Raw genomic sequence first — 23,643 nt, 5'->3', positions numbered from 1 at the left:
AACAGCAGGGTTCGCATCCTGATGACTCCCAAATCTGTATCTCTAAAGCAGGCCTCTGTCCTGAACCCCAAACTCGAATCTCCAATTGCCCTTGACTTCTCCTCAGAGGTATCGAATATGCATTAAATTTAAATACCCAAAAGTGAATTCCTAATCTGCCACTACCACCATAACACAGTCCAACCCAGTTCCTCTGGTGGATGTTGTCATTTCAACAAAAAGTCTATTTTTCTAGGTCTTTTGGCCAAAACATAAAAATAGGGAGCCATCACTGACCCTACCTTTTTATGCTCCAAATTCAACTTGTTCAACTTTCAAAATATATCCAGAACCCAACCAGCTCTTATTCTGTCTTCGCTAAAATCCTGATTCCTACCATCATCTTTGGATCACTGGAAGAATTTTCTTACTGGTTTCTTTGGCTACGCTGAGGAGCTACAGTGACCAAAAGGGCATATATATATATATATATTCATATGAGTATGATTTGTTCAGAGCTGTACTCCAGCACACAGTAAGTGCTCAGTTAAGTTTCTGTTGAATAAAAAGGACGTGGAAAATGTAAGTCCTGTAGGAGCAAGTATTTGCTAAGCGTATACAAAGGACTGGCAAACAAGATGAAGAAATCCTATGACTCAGTATTAACAACCTCATTTTAAAAAATATTTGTTCCCTTTTGTTGCTCTTGTTTTATTGTTGTAGTTACTATTGTTATTGATGTCATCATTGTTGGATAGGACAGAGAAAAATGGAGATGGGGAAGGTAGAGAGGGGGAGAGAGAGACACCTGCAGACCTGCTTCACCTTCAGCCGGTCCTTGAACTTTGTGCCACATGCGCTTAACCCACTGCACTGCTGCACGACTCCCAACAAGCTGATTTTTTTATTTCTTTACTGGAGGATTAATGGTTTAACAAGCTGACTTTTTAAAAAGGCAAAAGGTGTGAATAAAATGCCACAGAAGAAATATAACTGGTCTGTAAGTACAAAGAAAATGGTCAATGTTGTGTTGGAAAAATGCAAATTACAAACTCAAGAATGACCAGAGCTACAACAAGCGCTGGCAAGTGTGTGGGGCAAGCACTACTCTCAGAAGCCCACTGGGGGGAGTATAAAGTGGAAGAGCCATTTTAGAAAGATGTCTGGTGGTTCCTTACAGCACTAACCTCCTCAGTGACTGAAGAATTTCTTTCTAGGGTTTTTTTTTTTTACCCAAAAGAAAACATACATCAACAATAAGTAGTGACTGTTCACAGAGTGAGGACATGAATTGACTGGGAAAGGGCATGAGGAAAATTCCTGATGTGAAGAGGATATTGGATTACACAGAAATGTACATCTGTCCAAACTTAGTGAATACACATGTACGATTTTTACATTTTATTGCATGGATATTTTATCTCAACAATGAATAAAACTTTATTTATTTTTTTGCCTTCAGGGCTATTGCTGGGGCTTGGTGCCTGCACGACAAATCCACTGCTCCTGGTGGCTATTTTTTCCCTTTTGTTGCCCTTGTTTATCACTGTTGTTATTATTGTTGTTATTGCTGTCATTGTTGTTGGATAGGACAGACAGAAATCGAGAGAGAACGGGAAGACAGAGAGGGGGAGAGACAGACAGACAGACAGACAACTGCAGACCTGCTTTACCGCTTTGTGAAGCGACCCCCTGAAGGTGGGGAGCCAGGGGCTCAAACCAGGATCTTTATGCCAGTCCTTGTGCTTTGTGCCATGTGCACTTAACCCACTGTGCAACCACCTGGCCCCTAATTTTTTTTTAAAAGAAGTTAATGGGCTGGAGATATAGCATAATGGTTATGCAAAAAGATTTTCATGTCTGAGGCTCTGAGGTACCAGAAGTCAAAACTGAGTAGTGTTCTGTTAAAAAAAATAAAAAACAAAAAAGTCAGTGTACCTGTTTGTGAAGATGGATGGATGGACAGATGGATAGACTGACTGCCAGGTAGGTATGTGACAACAGCAAGCACAATAAAATATTAAATATAGATTCAGTTGGTGAGTACATATATCCATCTGTTCATTTTTTTTAAATCTTTTCATTTGAAATTTTCCATCCTAAAGTGTTACAGGGAAAGGACTGACTGAGTAGAGCACACACATTACCACGTACACGGACCCAGGTTCAAGCCCTGGTCACCACATGGCAGCACCTGTAGGAGGAAGTTTTATGAGTGGTAGAGTGGCTGCAGTGTCGCTCTTTCCCTGCCTCTCGCCCTCTACCAAAGGAGAAAAAGGAAAATAAATGCATCATGTCCTAGTGGTAGCCCCGGCGGGGTGGGGCTGGGGAGGAAGTTCAGGGAAGACAGGAAATCGTGCCTGCCTCTTCGGCAAGTCCCCAGAAAGGCAGTCAGAACAGAATGGCCCCACACTGAAGGGAAATGGTACCTCTCTGATATAGGCAGATCTCAAAGAAAAGGCCCAGAGGTAAGAGTTCCTGGGCTGATTTAAAGAGTCGCCCATTTTCAACATGCCCTACAGTTCTAAATATATGATCTAGTGACACTTGCCTTCTCAAGCTTCTGATGACTGAGCTTAATTTGTCTTCATTAGGTACTCAGGAAGTGTGTACTTGGGAGGAGGAAAAAATATTCTGAAAGCCTGTGTTGTTGCTATGACCTGAATTTTCCTGATTATTATTAAAATTCCAACAAGTTTCAGTTATTGGTCATTTGGATACACTCCTCATTTATGCCCTTAGTATCTTCTCCTACTCTATCTTCATCATTGCTGTAAAACGCATAGTCCCAGAGTCTATGGCAAGTGAACAGACTCAGAAAAGTGCAGACAGGATCGAGCAAAGAAACAAACCAAAGTAAAGAGACAGCCAGAAAGAGTAATTAATTAAACCTGGAAATACTGGAAATGGACAAACATACCAGAGAACTGGCTACAATGCAGACAGCCCAAAGAACACTGCATTCAAAGGGACAGGTACAACAGTTTAAGTCCAATTGCAAGGAAGACAGAAACAAAAATAAACCAATGGGACTAGATCAAATTGAAAAGCTTCTGCACAGCAAAAGAAAGCACCACCCAAGCAGAGAGACTTCTTACAGACTGGGAAAAGATCTTTACATGCATCAGACAAAATGCTAATAACCAAAATGTATAAAAAGGTCACCAAACTCAGTAACAAAAAGACAAATCACCCCATCCAAAAGTGGGGACAGGATATGAAGAGAATAGTCACCAAAGAAGAGATGCAGGAGCCAGGTGGTGGCGCACCTGAACTAAGCGCACATGTTGCAATGCACAGGATTCGGGTTTGAGCCCCCTGTACCTACCTGCAGGGGGAAAACTTTGCGAGTGGTGAAGCAGTGTTGCAGGTGTCTGTCTCTCTCCCTCTCTATCATACCCTTTCCCTCTTGATTTCTGACCAATAAATAAGTAAAGATAATTTTTTAAAAATTAAAAAAAAAAAAAAAACCCAAAGCGCAAGGACCAGCATAAGGATCCCGGTTCAAGCCCCCGGCTCCCCACCTACAGGGGAGTCCCTTCAAAGGCAGTGAAGCAGGTCTGCAGGTGTCTGTCTTTCTCTTCCCCGTCTTCCCTTCCTCTCTCCATTTCTCTCTGTCCTATCCAACAGCAATGACAGCAATAACAACAACAACAATAACTACAACAATAAAACAACAAAGGCAACAAAAGGAATATTTAAAAAAAAAAAGAAAAGAGAAAAATTAAAAAGAAGAGATCCAAAGGCCAACAGACATCTTAAAAATATTCTAAGCCACTGATTGTCAGAGAAATGCAGATAAAGACGACAATGAGCTACTATTCCACACTGAAAATATCAGACATCAGAAAGGACAGTAACAATCAATGCTGAAGAGGTTGACGGGGTAGAGGAGCCTCCTGCACTGCTGGTGGGAATGTAAACTGGCCCAGCCCCAGTGGAGAGCAGTCTGGAGAACTCTCAGAAGGCTAGAAGTGGACCTTCCCTATGACCTTGCAATCCCTCTCTGGGGATGAAGGCTAAGGAACCAAACATACCCATCCAAAAAGATCTATGTGCACCTATGCTCACAGCAGCACAATTTGTAATAGCCAAAACCTAGAAGCAACCCAGGTGTTCAACAACAGATGAGTGGCTGAGAAAGTTGTGGTCTAGATACACAATGGAATACTTCTCAGCTATCAAAAATATTTAATTCACCTTCCACGCCTCATCTTGGATGGAGCTTGAAGAAATCATGCTAAGTGAGATTAGCCAGAAAGAGAAGAAGTATGGAATGGTCCCACTGATAGACTGAAGTTGAGAAATGAGAACAGAAAGGGGAAACACAAAGCAAAGCACCAAAGGAAAACGCTTAGGGAGGGCCTTCCTTTCAGGCTCTGGTGCAGGAAGATCTAGGCTGGGAGTGAAAGTGTTCTACTTAAAAATGAGAAATTTTACACACGTAACAACAACTGTATTTACTGTAAACCAGTAACCCAGCTTTAAAAAGAAGATGGGGAAAGGAAAGGCAAAAAGGGTAGCCAGAAGGGAGAAAGGGGAAGGGTAAAGGGGAGAAAAGGGAGGGAGGGAGGGAGGGAGGGAGGGAGGGAGGGAGGGAGGGAGGGAGGGAGGAAGAGAGAGAAGAAAGGAGGAGAAAGAGATAAAGGAAAAAAGTTATCATTATCCCACCATCATCTGAATATAAAGTATATATACAAAAATATCTTTATAAAAGGCTCACTTTTATTAACTTTTTTTTAAAATGATTATTTTTTTAACCAAACCACTCCTCACTTCTGGTTTAAGGTAATGTTGGGGATTGAACCTGGGACTCTGTAACTCTTTTTGAATAACCATTATGCTAGCTCCAAGGCCCAACACCACACAGGGTTTTAATATAAAAACCTTAAGTTTTTCTTTAAATGAACTGGTTTTTATCTATCTTGCTTTTATCTACATCACAGAAAGTTAGGAAAACAAAAATCAAATACAGTATGTCTTTTATCCTTTCCGCTGACAGAAGCCTGCACATTTATGAGATTAATACTCTTAAGACTAAGATATATATATCTTCTATCTTAAACATTCTGAGTTTAATTTATAAGTGTCAGTGTGTCAGTTTGCCTGAGTACTATATATAATATCATGGACATAGCCTTTGTGTATATTCTGATAAACAAAGATGAATCATCAAGATTCATCTAGCAGCAAGATTTGCCAAAAACAGGGAATGAAGCTTTTAAAATAATTATCTGTGTGGTCCGGGAGGCAGCGCAGTAGATAAAGCATTGGACTCTCAATCATGAGGTCCTGAGTTCAATCCCCAGCAGCACAGGTACCAGGGTGATGCCTGGTTCTTTTTCTCTCCTATGTTTCTCATTAATAAATAAATAGATAAATAAATAAATAAATAAAATTAAAAAGTACTTGTGTGAAATTTAAAAAATAAAATTAAAAAATAAATAATTATCAGTAGAGAGAAGTTCAAAGAAGAGAATGCTGAATCAAAACCTTTTTTTAAAAAAAATCCTCTGAAGTACTTTGTTAGTTCTGATTGGTTCTTTCTTTAACATTTTACGTTGTAAGCAATAAAAAATAATTTCACCCAGGGAAAGAAAGAAACAGGCTGGCGGGGGTATGGATTGACCTGCCAATGCCCATTTCCAGAGGAGAAGCAACTACAGAAGTCAGACCTCTCAACCTTCTGTACCCCATAATGAATTTTGGTTCACACTCCCAGAGGGGTAAATGTCAGGGGACAGTGACTACAGAGCTCTGAATTCCAATTCCATCAAGACCCAGAGAGAGAAGGGTGGGGAGGGGTAAAGAAGGAAGGATACACAGAAGTAGTAGGTGTGACTTAGAAAAGCAGAGAAATGGGGAAGGAGAGACAACATAATGATTATACAAAAAGACTCTCATGCCTGAGGCTCTGAAGTCCTAGATTCAATCCCTCACACCACCTTAAACCAGAGCTGAGCAGCGCTCTGGTGGATTAAAAACAACAACAACAACAAAGAAAAACAGGAGGTGTCGGGCGGTAGCGCAGCGGGTCAAGTGCAGGTGGCGCAAAGCGCAAGGACCAGCATAAGGGTCACAGTCGGCTCCCCACCTGCAGGGGAGTCGCTTCACAGGCGGTGAGGCAGGTCTGCAGGTGTCTGCCTTTCTCTCCCCCTCCCCGTCTTCCCCTTCTCTCTTCATTTCTCTCTGTCCTATCCAAAAACAACAACATCAATAACAACAACAATAACTACAACAATAAAACAACAAAGGCAACAAAAGTGAATAAGTAAATAAGTATTTAAAAAAAAAACTCAAAAAACACATTAAGAAAGGGCTTGTGTGGTGGCGCACATGTTACTATGCATAAGGACCCAGGTTCGAGCCCCCAGGTGGAAATCTTTGTAAGTGGTGAAGTAGGTCTGCAGGTATCTTTGTTTCTCTCCCTTTCTAGCTCCCCCTGCCCTCTCAATTTCTGACTGTCTATGTCCAATAAATAAAGATAATTTTTTAAAAATTTAAAGGGAGAGAAGACAGCACCATAGAAAAAATGGGTAAATATTTATATAACAGTTAACCCAGACCTGTGACCTTAGGAGAACTACTGCAGTTTCCAATGGCGGGAATAGAGACACAGAACTCTGGCGGTGAGAAAGGTGTAGAATTATACATGCTATCTTATAATTTTGTAAATCAATATTAAATAACTACAAATTAAAAAATACTAAAAATAATAATTCATTAAATATTTTCTAATTACAAATTCTGGTTCCTTCCTTGTTAAAACACAGTAACTACAGGGGGCCAGGTGGTGGTACACCTGACTGAACACATGTATTACAGTGCACAAGGACCTGGGTTTGAGCCCCCAGTCCCCACCTGCAGGGGAAAAACTTTGTGAGTGAAGCAGGGCTGCAGGTGTCTCTCTGTCTCTCTCCCACTCTATCACCCCCCCTCCCTCGATTTCTGGCTGTCACTATGCCATAAATAAAGATAATAGTAAATAAAATTTTTAAAAAAACAGTAACAATAAACATTTTCAAGTTTAAGCCCTCCTCACACCAGCTGCAATCTTCCTCTTATTTTTCACATTCCCTCATTTTCCCTCAGGAAGACAGTCAATGTTTTTCAAATATTTTATAGATGTTAGTTTTCAGCTCATTCATTGTTGAAACTAAATCAGCTGAACACAGAGTCACCAATATTTGAAATCCCCAACTGTTTAAAATAAATGAAAGCCGCTGACTTAATCAACCACTGTCTTCAGCGCAGGGCCTATTATCAGCAATTGTCAATCTGGGGTGAGGAGCGAAAACTGACAATTTATTTCATCTTTCCCTGCAACTATAAAGAAGTATATTAGTACACTCACAAAGTGAACAGCTTTATATTTAATCAACCAACATTTTCTTCTCTCTCTTTTTTCTTTTTCTTTTTTTACCAGAGCACTGCTCAGCTCTGGCTTATGGTGGTGCGGAGATTGAACCTGGGATTTTGGAGCCTCAGGCATGACTAAGCCAACATTTTGAAGCTCAAATGTCTTGATTCATTTTATCAACCTGGCTACAAGGACAACAAACATGATAAGATGGATAAAGCCTAAAACAGCATCATGGAGTTAAGAAGCGGATACCTGAGGAATGAGCTGGGGGGAAGAGCACTTGTTCTTCCCAGGAATGACCTGAAAATAAAAAGGCTCACGTGAAATAACCTCCAGAGTTCTTTTCAGTTCTAAAATAAGTCTTTAATTTTCATAAAAACCCAAATGTTCGACAACATACAAAACTAGATCTTAAATTCCACCACTTCTGGAAATAATATAAAAAGGACATAGGCAACTTTACCAAGGACATAAAATACGCTGGCTTCTCAAAGCTCTCCCAAGACACAGTTCCACCAGCAGATGTGTGAGTCCAAAAGTTTGGGGCATCCCAAACTAAGACGTTCATCATATGTGATGCTTCAAGTCGTCACCTACTAAAATTGAGAGTAGCAGAAGACACCACACTTTTATTGTGGAATAGCTACAAGCACTCTGTCCCCCTCTCCCTGTCCTTCATCCCCTCCCTTCTACCCACCCCCAACCCCACTATACCCCTGCCCCCAGATCCACTTCAAGCAGGAAAAAATAGGTAAGGAAATACAGATATTTCCCTATCTGGAGGGACAGTCCATTTCCAAACTCTGAATCTCAGAATCAAGTGCGCACTGTGGTTCAATTCTCCCCATCCCTGCCCGCAACAACTTCCCTCTAGAAAGAGGCCTCATTAGGCTGACTAACTGGCTCTTCTTCACTGAACCACTCATGTGATCAATGTTTAGGTGCGCCAAATTAAACAGCCGATATAAAGGGGAAAAAGATTTTTATGCTATTATCCCAATTTAGAAAGTGAGGACATCCAGAAAAGGAGAAGCCCTGCTGAGTCTGCCGGCAAACTGTCCTGCTCCGTCAAGAATGAGGACTAGTTAAATAAGCCAGGAAGCAGACTGCCTAGCCAGCAAGTAAAAAACTATAGACAAAATTGAATTAAACTAATGGGTTTTCACTTGTATTCAAGAACCACCAACTCACAGTCCTGATGAACCAGTTAAATTGTGACAAAGAAAAAAAAAATACTGTCTTGGCTTTTGTAGTTTAATGATTTATACCATTATAAATATATCAACTGGTCTTTTTTTTTTCTAACTCATAGTCCAACACATAACTCTACATTTAATTACATAGATAAATCACCAAATTCACCAGTGAAGTGTAAGGTTGGAAAAACTACAAAAAGGATTAGAAAATGCACCAAATATTACCACCATATCTTTCACTATTTCCTATTATCTTTCTAAAGCCAAAAGAAAAAAAAAAGGAGCTTGACAGATTGGAACACAGGGCAAACATAATAGTTCCTTTAAGTAAATTTATAAAATTTTCTAAGATTTATTCGAGGAATAGAGGATCAAGGGCAGCAAGTAGCATCTATTAAGCACTTTCTATGTGGCAGATGCTATGCTAAAACCCTTTATGCCTATTACCTTATTTCATCTCATAACCACTATATGGAACAGGCAATCCTACCATTCCCATCTGCCAAGAAAGGAAATACAGATAAAGAGCAATTAAACATTTGCACAAGGTTTATAAATAAATAAAAGCAACAAAGGGAAATGATCTAAAGTCTACCAATAAGAAACTAGTTAAAGAAAGTATACCCTGGAGTCCAAGGCAATCATTAGAATGAATGGAGATCTATAATTATCTGGGATGTACCGAACTGAAATGACAGCCATGACATATCAAGTTAAAAATACCTTATGGCATAGATCAAGTAATTCCACTCCTAATTATGAATCCAAAAGGACTGAAGATGGAAGATATATGCAAACAGGGGGTCAGGTGGTGGTGCACCTGGTTACGTGCACACATTACAGTGCGTAAGGACCCAGGCCTAAGCCCCTGGTCCCTACCTGAAGGGGAAAGCTTCACAAGTGGTGAAACAGGGCTGCAGGTGTCTCTATCTCCCTTTCTATGCTCCCTCTGCCCTATTTCTATCTGTCTCTAATTGTAAATATATTAAAATATTTTTTTAAAAAGTTATGCAAACAGACTCTCCAAGGTCCCAGGTTCAATTGTTCACACCACCATAAAACAGGGCTAAGAAGTGCTCTGGAAAAAAAATAAATAAAATAAAATAAATAAGAAGGAAGACAAAGAAGAGGAGGAAAATAAAAAGGAGAAGGAGGAGAAGAAGAAGTGGAAGAAGAGGTGGAGGAGGAGGAGGAGGAGGAGGGAGAAGAATTGGAAGAGAAAAAAACAAAAGAATTGAAAACAGGTTATGAACAGGGGTACACTAATGTTCACATCAGCATTATTCTCAGTAGCCCAAAGGCAGACACAACCCAGGTTGTCATCTACAGCTGAATGGATAAGCCAAACGTGCTACATACTGTCATGTGCTCCTTATTAACAGGTTCAGAGAAATGCACTGTTAGATACTTTCAGCATGCCACACAGTGTAATTACCATACCAAGACTGCCTGTTTCCGATAAAGCCAAGGGACTTGCCATGCTGTAATCACTGTATGAAGATTACATACCTTGGCATATTATTCTACCATTAAAAATGACAATTTGATATATGCTACAACTTGGATGGACTTAGAAAATAACATGCTTACTGAAATAAGCCAGACACAAAAGGGCAGATACAGTATGCGTCCCCTTATATGAGGTAGAAAGGACAGGAATATTCATCCAGAGAGAAGTAGCACACTGGTCTCTAGGGCAAGGAGAAAGAGGGAATTACTGTTTAATGGGTAGAGTTCTTGAGATGATGAAAAAGTGCCACCTACACACATTAGTGCCACACAAGATTGTAAATGCTTCTAGTCCACATGCCACTGAACTGCACACTCTACAAATGGTTATAAGTGTTTATCACAATAAAAATATGAAGATGCAGAAACAGTCTGCAGTATGCTACCATTTAGATAAAAACAAAGAACTGTAACAACGCTGGCAGAAAAATCAAGAAAGTAAGCTAGGAAATGAAGGGGAAGACATGCATACATGGAGACTGCTATAAATGCCTTCATTCTATGAGTTTCTTCCCATCTTCCCATGAGCTAATGCTTGAGAATCTTTCTTTCTTTCTTTCTTTTTTTTCCTCCAGGGCTATCACGGGGAGCGGTGTCTGAACTACGATTCCACTATTACAGGCAGCCATGTTTTTCCTGTTGTTGTTGGATAGGAAAGAGAGAAACTGAGATGGGAGAAGACTGAGGGAGAGAGAAAGACACCTGCAGACCTGCTTCATACTTGTGAAGTGACGCCCTGGTCACAGGTGGGGAGTCGGGGGCTCGAAATGGGATCCCTGTGTAGGTCCTTGTGCTTCACGCTATGTGTGTTTAACCTGGTGCCACCACTGTCAGGGCCCCAGAATACTTTTTCTTTAAAATAAACAAAAATAGTCGACTAACATGTCCGAAGCTCCAGGTTCAATCCCAGACACTGCCTTATGCAGAGCTGAGCAGTACTCTGGCCTCTCTCTCCCCAGCCACTTCCATCTCTCATAAAACAAATATAGTCAACAATTAGTTTGGCTTTATATGTTAACTCTTTTTTCAGCCACCAGGTTCCAGTTGCTAACATGATGCCAACTGGACTTCCCTTGGCAGATGACCCCACCAATGTGTCCTGGAGCCCCACTTCCCCAGAACCTCACCCCACTAGGAAAAGAGAGAGACAGGCTGGGAGTATGGATCGACCTGCCAACACCCACGTTCAGCGGGGAAGCAATTACAGAAGCCAGACCTTCCACCTTCTGCATCTCATAATGACCCTGGGTCTATACTCCCAGAGGGATAAAGAATAGGAAAGCTATCAGGGGAGGGGATGGGATACGGAGTTCTGGTGGTGGGAATTGTGTGGAGTTGTACCCCTCTTATCCTATGGTTTTGTCAGTGTTTCCTTTTTATAAATAAAATTTTTTTTAAATGAAGGGGTCGGTAGCGCAGTGAGTTAAGCCACACGGCCCGGGAAGACAAGGACGGGCGTAAAGGTCCCGGTTTTAGGGTTTTAGATCCCAGTTCGAGCCCCTGGTTCCCCACCTACGGGGGGGGAGGAATCACTTCACAAGCAGTGAGGCAGGTCTGCAGGTGTCTGTCTTTCTCTCCCCCTGTCTTCCCCTCCTCTCTCCATTTTTCTCTGTCCTATCCAACAACGACATCAATAACAACAGCAATAATAATAACCACCACAACAATAAAACAAGGGCAACATAAAAGGGAAAAAAAATAGTCTCCAGGAGCAGTGGATTCATGGTGCAGGCACCGAGCCCCAGCAATCACCCTGGAGACAAAATAAAAAGTAAAAACAAATATGTTTTTGAAAACAAAAAATTTAAAATCTCAAGAAAGTAATTTAAAAAATAGAATAAAATTATCCAAGCAAAAATAATCTTTCCAAGGAGACTAGGGTTACTGAGAAAAGATTGTGGAATAGTCTTTCTGTTCATCTTAGAACAATCACTTCTCAGACAACTTATTAGCTTATTAAGACAAAAAAATATTGTCCATTTACAGTGATGCAACTAGTGATCAAACTTATCAAACTTAGCCTTGCCTGTCATCTTAGAACAGCATTCAGTGCCTCCTGAGGTGAGGCACAAAGCACACACCACCTAGAGAGTGTTCACGCAATAAATGTGTAACGGGAATATGTGACCTTAAAGGGACAATGGGCAAAGTCACATCACAAGGCAATATATAAGACCAATGGACTAGATTCTAATTTAGGCAAACCATCGAAGAGGTGGGGGCAAGAGATTGTTCCAGATTTAAAAAAAAAAAACAGAGACAAAAAAAGAGAAAAATGACTGGTGTACTGCACCAAAGGAAACGACTCTGGGGTGAGGGTGGGGGTGGAGTTCAAGTCCTGGGACACGATGGCAGAGGACCTTGGGGCAGTATTATTGTGTGGAAAACTGAGAAATGTTATGTATGTACAAACTATTGTATTTACTGTCGACTGTAAAACATTAATCCCCCACTAAAGGGGGGGAAATGGCAACAAGTGAAAACGAATGGCTTCTAGATCAAAACTGAAAAAACAAAAAAGCTCACCAGGATAGCGTGCTCACTGGTCATGCATACCACCTAGCTGAAGCTACACCGCCGCCACGAAGGAGGAAAATTCAGTGCTGAGGCACCTCCCCCCACCCCCATCTCACTCTGCCTCTCTCCTTCTATCTGAAGAAGTCTAACCAGAATGATGAAGCCCTGGCAAGAACCAAAACAAAAAGACAAACAAAAAAAGTATGTAAGCGATAAAATATGTATGGGAGACAAGCAGAAAAAACTTAATCACAGACCCTGCGAACATTCCCTTCATATAATACAGACTTTGTGGTCATGTTGAGGAATGCCCTTGTTTGGGGAGATGCGAGCTCCGAGGACGTGTGGAGGTGGGGGAAGATCTCAGTGAGTGCCACTCGTGCTTGCTTCATGTGTATGAGCATCGGTGGGGGGTGGGGGTTCAGAAGGAGAGAAACTTCAGCAGAATGCTTCACATCTTGTGAATCCAGGCGGCAAGCATAGAGGTGTTTAAGGTGCTATTCGCCTTTTCTATAGATATGAGATATTTTCATAATAAAGTTGAGTAAGAGGACAGAAACAGCTGAATCAGGCACAGATGACAGAAGACTGATCATCATTTACCACAAAGTACTGATGGAGGTAAGTGACTCCATTATTAACCTTGTCCTACCCGACAGAGCACACAGAAGAGAGCCACTTACTCCCAGGGGTAGCTAGAGTAAACAAATCTAGTTTTAATTTCCTTGCAGTGTAATCATTTTTCTGTAAGAAATTTCAGTGATATCATCTCTATAAAATCAGATTTCGAAGTCTTACTCAAAAAAGAGCTAGCCAAAAAAATGTTACTCCTATAAACATAGTCACTGAGAAGCCTGCCCTTCCTAATAGGGAGATAAAAGTCAGACAGAAATATGACACGTTTACTTAAGCCTGTGCTTTGTTCAAACTGCACAGGCCGAAGGTAGAGGGCAGGAACAGCTGGGTTCAACAAAAAAGGGAAGGCAGGACTTCCAGTCTCTCCTATCTTCAGCCCCCATCCTCACTGTTTTAAAATAGCATAAAATTCCTCTAAGGGAAAATATCTGAAAAGTAAATATCTTTTAATATATGACCCAGGGAAGTCAGGAAGGCATCATGGTAGCACCGCAACTTGGTGGCTGAAAAGCGGTAAGATATAAAGCAGGACAAACTGTTTAATGATCAGGAACCCAAGTGGTCTGGGAGGTGGCGCAATGGATAATGCACTGGACTCTCAAGAGTGAGGTCCCGAGTTCAATCGCTGGCAGCACAGGTACCAGAGTGATATCTGGTTCTTGGTTCTTTCTCTCTCCCCCATCTTTCTCATGAAAATCTTAGGAAAAAAAAAAAAAAAGATCAGGAACCCAAAGGTAAGACTAGAGCAGCTGGAGCTAAGTGTCCTGGTGTGGAAGAACTAGAAGTCCGCTTCAGGTATATCGCAAGGGCCTATCAGACTTTCTGTCTTCACTAGGACACAGGCAGCTCTCCACATTCTTTCCCTATGGTCCCGATTGCCTGCAAGTCAGAATGTCTTTCTCTCCAAACAGAGTTTGAGTACCTTTTTCTTTTTGACATTTTTTAAATGTATTTATAAAATGGATATATTGACAAGGCCATAGGATAAGAGGGGTACAGGAGCTAAGAGAGTACTTTTTTTTTTGCCTCCAGGGTTATTGCTGGGGCTCAGTGCCTGCACCACGAATCCACTGCTCCTGGAGGCCATTCTTTTTTTTCCCCCCATTTTGTTGTCCTTGTTGTTGCCATTATTGTCATTATTGTCGTTATTGCCATTGATGTTGTTGTTGGATAGGACAGAAAGAAATGAAGAGAGGAGGGGATGCAGAGGGGGAGAGAAAGACAGACACCTGCAGACCTGCTTCACGGCCTGTGAAGAGACTCCCCTGCTAGTAGGGTGCCAGGGGCTCAAATCAGGATCCACTGTGCTACCACCCAACCCCCAGAGAGTACCTTTTTAATGGAAATTATGGTTCCTGCTGTTCATCGGATATATTGTAGATTGTAGCTATGCATGTGGACTAAAAGGGTAGATTCACATCCTGACTCTGTAACGTAAAATCCTCAACAATTTTCTCTCTGGGGGCTCCTGGAGGTGACACAAGTGGATAAGGCATTGGACTCTCAAGCATGAGGCCTGAGTTTGAACCCTGGCATCACATGTGCCAGAGTGATGGTTCTCTCTGGTTTTTGTCTTCGCTTCTCTTCTCTCATAAGCAAATATATGTCTTAAATCTACTCTGTTTCAGGTTCCTCATCTATAAAAGTGGGATAACAGAAGTATAACTTTTTCCATCAGCACCCAGAGAGAGAGAAGGAAAAGGAGAGGGACACATGGAGGCAGCTACGATGTTATGAGTAGCTTAGAGGGAAGAGAAGATTGAATCAGAAAAAGGGGGAACTCTGTATAAATGTGGACAGATAGTTGTAGAGAAGATGGTTGGCCCAGGTGTACAACTTTAGGGGAACTATGGTGGATTGCAATGGGGAGAGTGAAGATTCAGAAATCTGGTGGTAGGGATGGTGTGAATTCAAACCCCTGTCAACATGTAATTCTGTAATATAAAAAAATAAAATAAATTTTAAAAGTATAACTTCTGTATAAGGCTACTGAGAAGAGTGAGCAAACAAATTCTACAAAAGAGACTAGAGACGCAACATTCAGGAAATGTGCCACGTGACTGGAGTGCTTTCCTTGCACTGCTTCTGTACAAGGATAATACTTAGAGGCCGAGGTAAAACAACCAAATACTTGTGTTTTTTTCCTCCTTGAAAACTATCTTGTTATCATTTCATCCACATCACTGTAGTGAAGTAACACACACACTTAGCACAGGACATTTTTCTTGATTCTTTGTTCAAGGCCTCTAAGCCAACACTTCCTAAAATTTGTTTCCTCTAGAAAAAGTGTTCCAGTGGCTCTCCATGATGTTGGGGGAAGAGTATCAGTGATCAAATAAATTTAGAAAATGCTGAGCTAATGTTAAAGAGTTCGTTTCACTGCAGGCCCTGTATGCGTTAATATACACTATTAATTCCAAGACAGGAGAAAGTGTACATTGTTTACCAAGTTTACCTAACGTCAAAACCCCGCTGGTCAAGGAGCCACATTGGGACATGCCGCTGCTCCAGTTCTTCAGACAGTCACTAATACAATGCATGTCACGTGCGTAAACACAGTAGTTTGTTCACCTTGTTCTCATAGAATGCCTGCTCTCAAACTCATGCTGAGAAATCTGACTCAAGAAGCTGGGAACTGCTACTTGCACAAATTACTTTTGAAATACCTGAGTACAAACACTGGCCTCTAAACAGAACAAACACTAATGGCCAACTAAGTACATATTCTAGGTCACAAGCTGTTGTCGCACAGTAAGGTGTTAATCTATTTTGTTGGGCAAACATCCTTTCAGCAAAGTCCAAGTACTCCCAAGATTTCTCTGGATTTGCAAGAATAAGGACTTGCAATCTTCATTTAAAGGAATTACACAAACAAACAAAAATCCTTACCAAGTCATCCCACGGAAAAGCCCTGGCATCAGCACCATACCCAGAACACACAATTCCCTTTGTTGAAGAACTACCCGAAAGACCCGTACCTGATACGTGAAGAGGAGCGGCTGAGCTTCATGCTTTTGCAGCCCCTGGCAAGTTACTAGCCCTAGGCAGTGAGCGCCAACTGCTAGCGTAGCAGTGCTCGTCCGGGAGGAAATCAAGGCACTCATCTCAAGTGCTCCTTACCCCTCTGCATCCCCTCTTACAGAGCTACCAATTTACAGAAACTTCAGGAAACTGAAGAGTATGCTGGCACACATTACAGAGATGCAGTCAGTAAATGAGTCTGTGACATAGTTCTTACAGCAGACTACCTGGGTTGGTGGTGTTTCTAACAACAACATGAGGGGAGGGGGGAGTTCCAGGGATTAAAAGTGGTTTGGTTGGAATACGGCACCGAAGTAAAAACCCTGGGTTGAGGGTGAGGGTGGATGTTCAGCTTGGGAAGGGTTTTGGGATGGGGATGGGACACAGTCTTTTGGTGGTGGGAATGGTGTTTATGTACACTCCTATCAATTTGTAGTCATATAAATCACTATTTAATTAATATGAGAGGGGAAAAGTTGATTGTCTCAAACCTTTTATAACACAGGCTGAGTCTTTTTAATACATAGGCTGAGTCTTTGATATGTTGACTCTCTGAAAAGCTTAGACCAGGGAGAACAGAAGCAACCGGTGGCACAGCTATATACAAATAATGTCAACGGACATAAATTATGGTGATGGTGTGTATGATACAGCAAATTCTAACAAAGGGATACTTCAAAAGTTAACCCAATTGCCAAATAATGTGATTATAGCAATAACTATCTATTGTCTTCTTAAACCCTAAGACAGCAGGAATCTCCCCCTTCCTCTATAGAGCCTGTATTTCCCCCAGTCCTGGAACCTCTAGGGTGGGGCTCACTTTCCTGCATGCTTCTCTCAATTCATGCCAAATGATATTGCATCCACCGATCCCAACCTAATCAACGCAACAAGTACCACCTCAGCATGCTTCACAGTCTGTGTCCAGAGACGTCAGGCATGAAATGTCAACCCTTCACCCTCATTACTCAGGTGAGACCTTTCCTTTCATAGGATTCTCAAATTCCATTCCAGGAGGTTCACTACCTAACAAAATCCCAAAACCTAGATATAGACCAGGTCCCGTAAGATAGAGCATATGTTCACATGTATCCATAAATTAGGGCAAAATATATACCTGAAAACAAAAATACACAATAGTCTATAGTGAATCAGTATCAAGTTCATAATGAGATAGTGTCTACTTAGACTTAAGATACCCTCCTCACCTACTTCCTATTACAGTTCTCTCACTGACTCCAAAGGTAACCTCATCAAAGCAAGGACTGCAGAAGCTGAATAAGGGCAAGAGACTGGCATACTTTAATGATGACTCTTTAGTCACTATCAGGCCACCCCATCAGCTGGGGCCCTATTTGGGGAGTCCTGAGATTCTCAAACAGACATGATGGGCCTAGACCTTGAATAAATCCCTCTCTCCATTGTTACCAGTCATTCCTATAAGGAACAACACAATACACCCCTTTGTGGACTCCCAAAGGAGACCTTGCTCTCAACTTGGATCAACAATGGTAGAGAATGTTCCATCCTCCGAAGGGAGGCTGGACAACATACTCTATGCTACACCTGAGGAAGATGGGTCCTGATATTGGGGCAGCTTGGAACATTCCTACTTATGACCACAGAATGTGAGGTCAGATCTACAGGGATGCAGAGGTCACATAGGTTCCTAAGCTGAATATGGATATGGGCCCCAGACCAAATCAAATCAATGGGGTTTACAGTCAGCAATATCTATACACCTTTCCCATATTTGGGAGCTACTCTCTTCCCTGATCCAGCTTTCTGGTCCGTCTGCCAGCCATGACACCACCACCCCAGACAATAATTAGGACCCACCTGCATATCAGATTTCATACTCAGGCAAAAAAAAAAACCAAAAAAAAAATAGTATAGCCACAGGCCCTTTGGAATATAACTAAAATATGCCTACTAGCTATCTACAAAATGGAGGGCCCCCCCAACTCTTCATCTGCACTATTCCAACCTTTAGGTCCATGATTGGTCAACAATTTGTTTGGCTTTGTATGTTAACTCTCTTTCCAACCACCAGATTCCAGATGCTAGCACGATGCCGACCAGACTTCCCTGGACAGACAGACAACCCCACCAATGTGTCCTGGAGCTCCGCTTCTCCAGAGTCCTTCCCCACTAGGGAAAGAGAAAGACAGGTTGGGAATATGGATCGACCTGTCAATGCCCATGTTCAGCAGGGAAGCAATTACAGAAGCCAGACCTTCCACCTTCTGCATCCCACAATGACCTTGGGTCCATACTCCCAGACGGTTAGAGAATAGGAAAGCTATCAGGGGAGGGGATGGGGGATGGGATACAGAGTTCTGGTGGTGGGAACTGTGTGAAGTTGTGCCCCTCTTATCCTGTGGTTTAGTCAATGTTTCCTTTTTATAAATAATTTTTTTTTTAATAATTAAAAAAAAAGAAATTAGAAAAATCTCCCTCTTAGGCTTGGAGTATGGATTGACCAGTCAACGCCCATGTTCAGCGGGGAAGCAATTACAGAAGCCAGACCTTCCACCTTCTGAACCCCATAATGATCCTGGGCCCATGATCCCAGAGGGATAAAAAATAGGAAAGCTATCAGGGGATGGAATGGGATATGGAGTTCCAGTGGTGGAAACTGTGTGGAATTGTACCACTCTTATCCTATGGTCTTGCCAATGTTTCCATTTTATAAATAAAAACTTTTAAAAAAAAAAGTGATTTGGTTATATGCCAAACATTTATACAGTATGAGCCTTAGTGCATAAAGATTCAAGCAAACAAACAAAAGATACAGACAGACATGTGCAGGTGAAGATACACCTACATCACTCTCTATAAAGCAATGAGGGCGGGAGAGAGCTCACCCAGTACAACACAGGATCACGGACCCAGGTTTGAGCCCTGAGTGCCACATGGGAGCACCCTACACAAAAGAAACTTCAGGAGCTGTAGAGTGGTGAATATGGTCTCTCTCCTTTCATCTGTCTCCACCTCTCTCTACTTCTGTCTCATTTGATATTGAGAAGAAAAAAACGAAGGTGGCAAAAAGAAAAACATGAAGTTAGATTAGCTATCTTATGGTACTGAGAATGTGCTAGAATTTTTGTATAATGTTATCACATAAAAAGAAGGTGGAGCTGGCTAGTGGTGCACCTAGTAGAATGCACATTTTACCATAAGCAAGGACCGTGGTTTAAGACCATGGTACACACCTGCAAAGGGGAAGCTTCCCAAGCAGTGGAGCAGTGCTACAGGTCCCTATCTATCTATCTATCTATCTATCTATGTACCTACTTACCTACCTATCTCATCTATCTGTCTCTTCTCTCTCAATTTAAAATAAGTAAACCTTTTAAAAGAGAGGCTACTTTTTTAGAGATAAATGAAAATAATTAGTTAAATATTGTTAGCATTTAGTTCAAAACGATCCCGGGTTTGGGAAGGGTGGTAGAAATAAAGTGGAAGCCAGAACACCTATAATAACCTCTGGGGGAAGTTGGGCAGTAGCACAGCGGGTTAAGTGCACGTGGCGCAAAGTGCAAGGACCAGCATAAGGATCCTGGTTTGAACCCCCGGCTCCCCACCTGCAGGGTAGTCGATTCACAGACGGTGAAGCAGATCTGCAGGTGTCTATCTCTCTCCCCTTCTCTGTCTTCCCCTCCTCTCTCCATTTCTCTCTGTCCTATCCAACAATGACGACATCAATAACAATAATGACTAAAAGGACAACAAAAGGGAATAAATACAAAAAATAATAATCTCTGGGGTTCAGTGATGGGTACAGCAGCACTCTTTACCCTCCAGTCACACATTCCACTTCAGTTATTAACAGAGTGCATCTGCTATGGCGGTCCCCAAAGTCCTGGTGCCTAGTGGGTGGCACTTTGCCCATCAACATTCTCACACATCTCAAGTTCACCTCGTCTCTTGATAGTATCATTTTCCCATATGCTTGATTTGATCCCTTGCGGTGTTATCGTGGCCTCTAAGCATACAAATCCACAGTGAATATTGCCAATGAAAAGGCCAAATCAAGTCCCTGACCTGGAAATGAAACTGAAAGTGACAAGGGACGGTGAAAGTGGCAGTCACTTGCTGGTTCCTACTCACCAGTCGGGCAGGCCCCATTCCACCCTCACTGTAAGCTATGGGGCAAGAATGGTGGGCGCTGTTCAAGGACCTGCTTCATGAAAGCAAGCAGACTAATGACAACTCTAGAGGAGGCTGTTATGACTTGGAAGTGACGATGGCCTAGAATGAAGACCAGACTCAGAAGCACAGTCTTCTCCGCGCCATTACTCATAACCACATGCAGACAAATTTGTCTGCACCACTCAGGGGAAGGTGAGGCTTGACCACGCTCTGGGATGTACTGCCAGCTCTTGATGCTTTAGGTAGTCGCAGGTTGTTATACACAGTGTAAGTCTGTGAGTGCTGATCTAAAGGCGTGGGAAATGTTTGCTCGAAGACTCTAGAAACACCGGTTTATGGAGGATATTACTTGCCAGAGTACATCCTCCACATGGATGACACTTGCCCATTCAGGAAATGAGGTCTGAAAGAATTTTCATTCACAGAGAGGCCAAGTCTGTGCCCAATTTCAAGGTTTTGAAGGAACAGGATAATGGACTTATTAGGGGGTAATGGTGCAGGCTACAATTTAAAACCCTTTGAGGGAGTCGGGCAGTGGCACAGTGGGTTAAGCGCACATAGTATGAAGCACAAGGACCGGTGTAAGGATTCTGGTTCAAGCCCCCGGCTCCCTATCTGCAAGGGGGTTGCTTCACAAGTTGTGAAGCAGGTCTGCAGGTGTCTATCTTTCTCGCCCCTTCTCTACCTCCCTTTCCCTCTCAATTTCTCTCTACCCTCTCCAATATAACAGGAGGGAAAAAAAAGAAAAGAAAAGAAAAGAAAAGAAAAGAAAAGAAAAGAAAAGGCCGCCAAGAACAGTGGACTTGTAATGTAAGCACTGAGCCCCAGCAATAAACCTGGAAGTGAAGAACCCCAAGACCTTCAAGCACATCAGTACAGTCAGTTCCTCTTCCAAGATGCCCTACTGAACTACTCTACCCACAAACAGAGCGATGACAAACCTTCCAAGATTATGCTCAATGCTGACAGAGCTCCCAGATATTCTCCTTTGACTGGTATCTATTCCCAAGTGGTGCTCCTCCCTTCAAACACCAAATCTTTGGTTCAACCAACCAAAGGGTTTTAACAGCTTTTAAGGCCTTCTGCCTGAGAAGGACATTTGCCCAGAATACAACTGAAGAAGAGACTGCTGAAATACTGAAAGAATTACAACATCTATGACTCCATCAAGAACTCTGCTTGGGCTTGGGGCAAGATCATCAGAGTATGGAAGTAGCATCTGGAAGAAGGAACACAAGAAATTCAGCCATAATTTGGAAGAGCTTGCCAAGGATAAGGAGGTTGCAAAAATCATCACAGGCTGCAGGGCGTTCGTACAAGAATGAAATCACCTAGCAACGCACTTCTCAGACCATATTCCTGTCATTAACCACTTGACTATATCAGCTATACTCTTATATGAATATACAGTGAAAGCATTTTCTAATGTACTATAATCTAAAGACACTGTGGAATTGAATTACCTGCAAAAAGCCTTAGGGCTAAGTGAATGTAAATATACTATCATCAAATTGTATTTATAGAGTACTACAAGAAATCATGAGATGTTGGGCAGCTGAGCATATATATTACCATGCACAAGGGCCTGGGGTCAAGCTCCCAGTCCCCAAGTTCAAGCCCCTAGCTCCCACTTGCAGGAGGAGCTAGCTACTTCACAAGCAGTGGAGCAGGTCTGCAGGTCTCTCTGTCTCTCGCTCTCTTTCTCCCCCTCCCTCTCAATTTATCTCCGCCTTATCAAATAAAAGGGGGGAAAAGGCCACCAAGAGCACTGGATTCATCACACAGACACCAAGCCCCAGAAATAACCCTGGTGGCAATAAATAAGGAAAAAGAAAGAAATCGTTTGAGCAGACAGGAGATGAGTTACCCAGTAGAGCACACACCTTACCATCCATGAAGAAGAAGCTGGATTTGAGCCCCAGCACCACATGGGAGCACCACAGGAGTTCCGTGAGTAACAAAGCAGTGTAAACTCTCCTTTCTCTCTCCTCTCTGTCTCCCCTTCTCTCTCCCTCTTCTTCTCTATAAAAAATGAAATAATTAGTTCTGGAGGCAGCTCAGCAATATTCACATGTACAAGGTCTTGAATTCACTCTCCAGTAACATGAAAAAAGTTTTACAAGCATTTCACTAATAATGATCTAAACTCTCCTGTGTAGTTGCTCTTGTTACAACCTCCTTACTACTTAACCAGTTATCCCATAAAGACTGCTAAAGTATTCCCTTTTTAAGTTTTATTTACTGGGCTGGAAGAGAGCTCACCTGGTAGGGTGTGGACTGAATAAGCACAAAGACCCAGGATCAAACCCTGGCCCTACATGGAAGAACCACAGCCCTAGCACCAGGGGAAAGTCCATGCAAGGATGGTGAAACTGAAACGATTCCTCTCTCTCCCGTCTGTCCTCTCTCTCCCCTCTCCCCTGTGGCCTCTCCCCCCCTCCCCATCGCCAGCCCAGGAGCAGTAGATTCATGCATGTGCAAGATCCCACCACAGAAAAACAAATGTATTAAGCCAGAAGAAGCCTGCCGTCAATGTCGCTGTCAGCACTAGCTTTCTCCTTCCGAGGGCCTCCAGTGCTTCTGGACTTTATCGCCAGCAAACTGACTGTCCAGCTCAGAGCTCCAAGCAGGACTAGTTTTATCTGTGTACAAAATCCCTTTCCTGCCTTCGTACTTGAAATAAAGAGCCAAACAGATGGCAGAGCAGGAGGGCAGGGCTGCCGATGAGGAAGAGGCAGTTGTAAGAGAGCGCCTCGGGAAACCAAGTGACAGTGTGACCTAAAAGACAACATTTAAGATGCAAATTGACAGCAGTTCCTTCCCCTTTAGCAAAAATAAGGCCATAAGGGACCAGTCATCAATTATCTACTGTAAAGTGATCTATTAACTAACTCCTGACACTATTTCCTTACCTAGGGTATTTCTTTAAGACTTTTGAAAAGTCCTTCTTAGTGTCTCAGAGAAATGTAAATCAACTAAGGCAATTCAAACTATTCCCAAAATGAACAAAGGAAACATATCAAAGGGGCTTATCAACTGTGGCCAACATTTTCCACTGTACCAGTTTCACTACTTACATCAGTCCTCACAGAAGTTATCAAAGCCAACACAAGGTCAGTATTCTGGCAGTCAGTGGGTTTTAGTTAAAATACTTGTTGAAAAAATATTAAAGATGGCTTGGGCGTCGGGCGGTAGCACAGCTGGTTAAGCGCACATGGCGCAAAGCACAAGGGTCGGCATAAGGATCTCGGTTCGAGCCTCCAGCTC

At 42.2% G+C, this 23,643-nt stretch overlaps 1 protein-coding gene across 1 annotated transcript in view; it reads right to left on the bottom strand.

The window, feature by feature from the left end:
- The window catches only part of HERC1 (HECT and RLD domain containing E3 ubiquitin protein ligase family member 1), a 172,628-nt gene that overhangs the window by 136,957 nt on the left and 12,028 nt on the right, over nt 1–23,643 (bottom strand). The window lies entirely within an intron of this gene.

Source organism: Erinaceus europaeus, chromosome 16 (genome assembly GCF_950295315.1).
Source record: "Erinaceus europaeus chromosome 16, mEriEur2.1, whole genome shotgun sequence".
Classification (NCBI taxonomy): domain Eukaryota; kingdom Metazoa; phylum Chordata; class Mammalia; order Eulipotyphla; family Erinaceidae; genus Erinaceus; species Erinaceus europaeus.
Note: the sequence above shows the minus strand (reverse complement) of the source record. Positions and strands in the feature narration are given on the sequence as shown.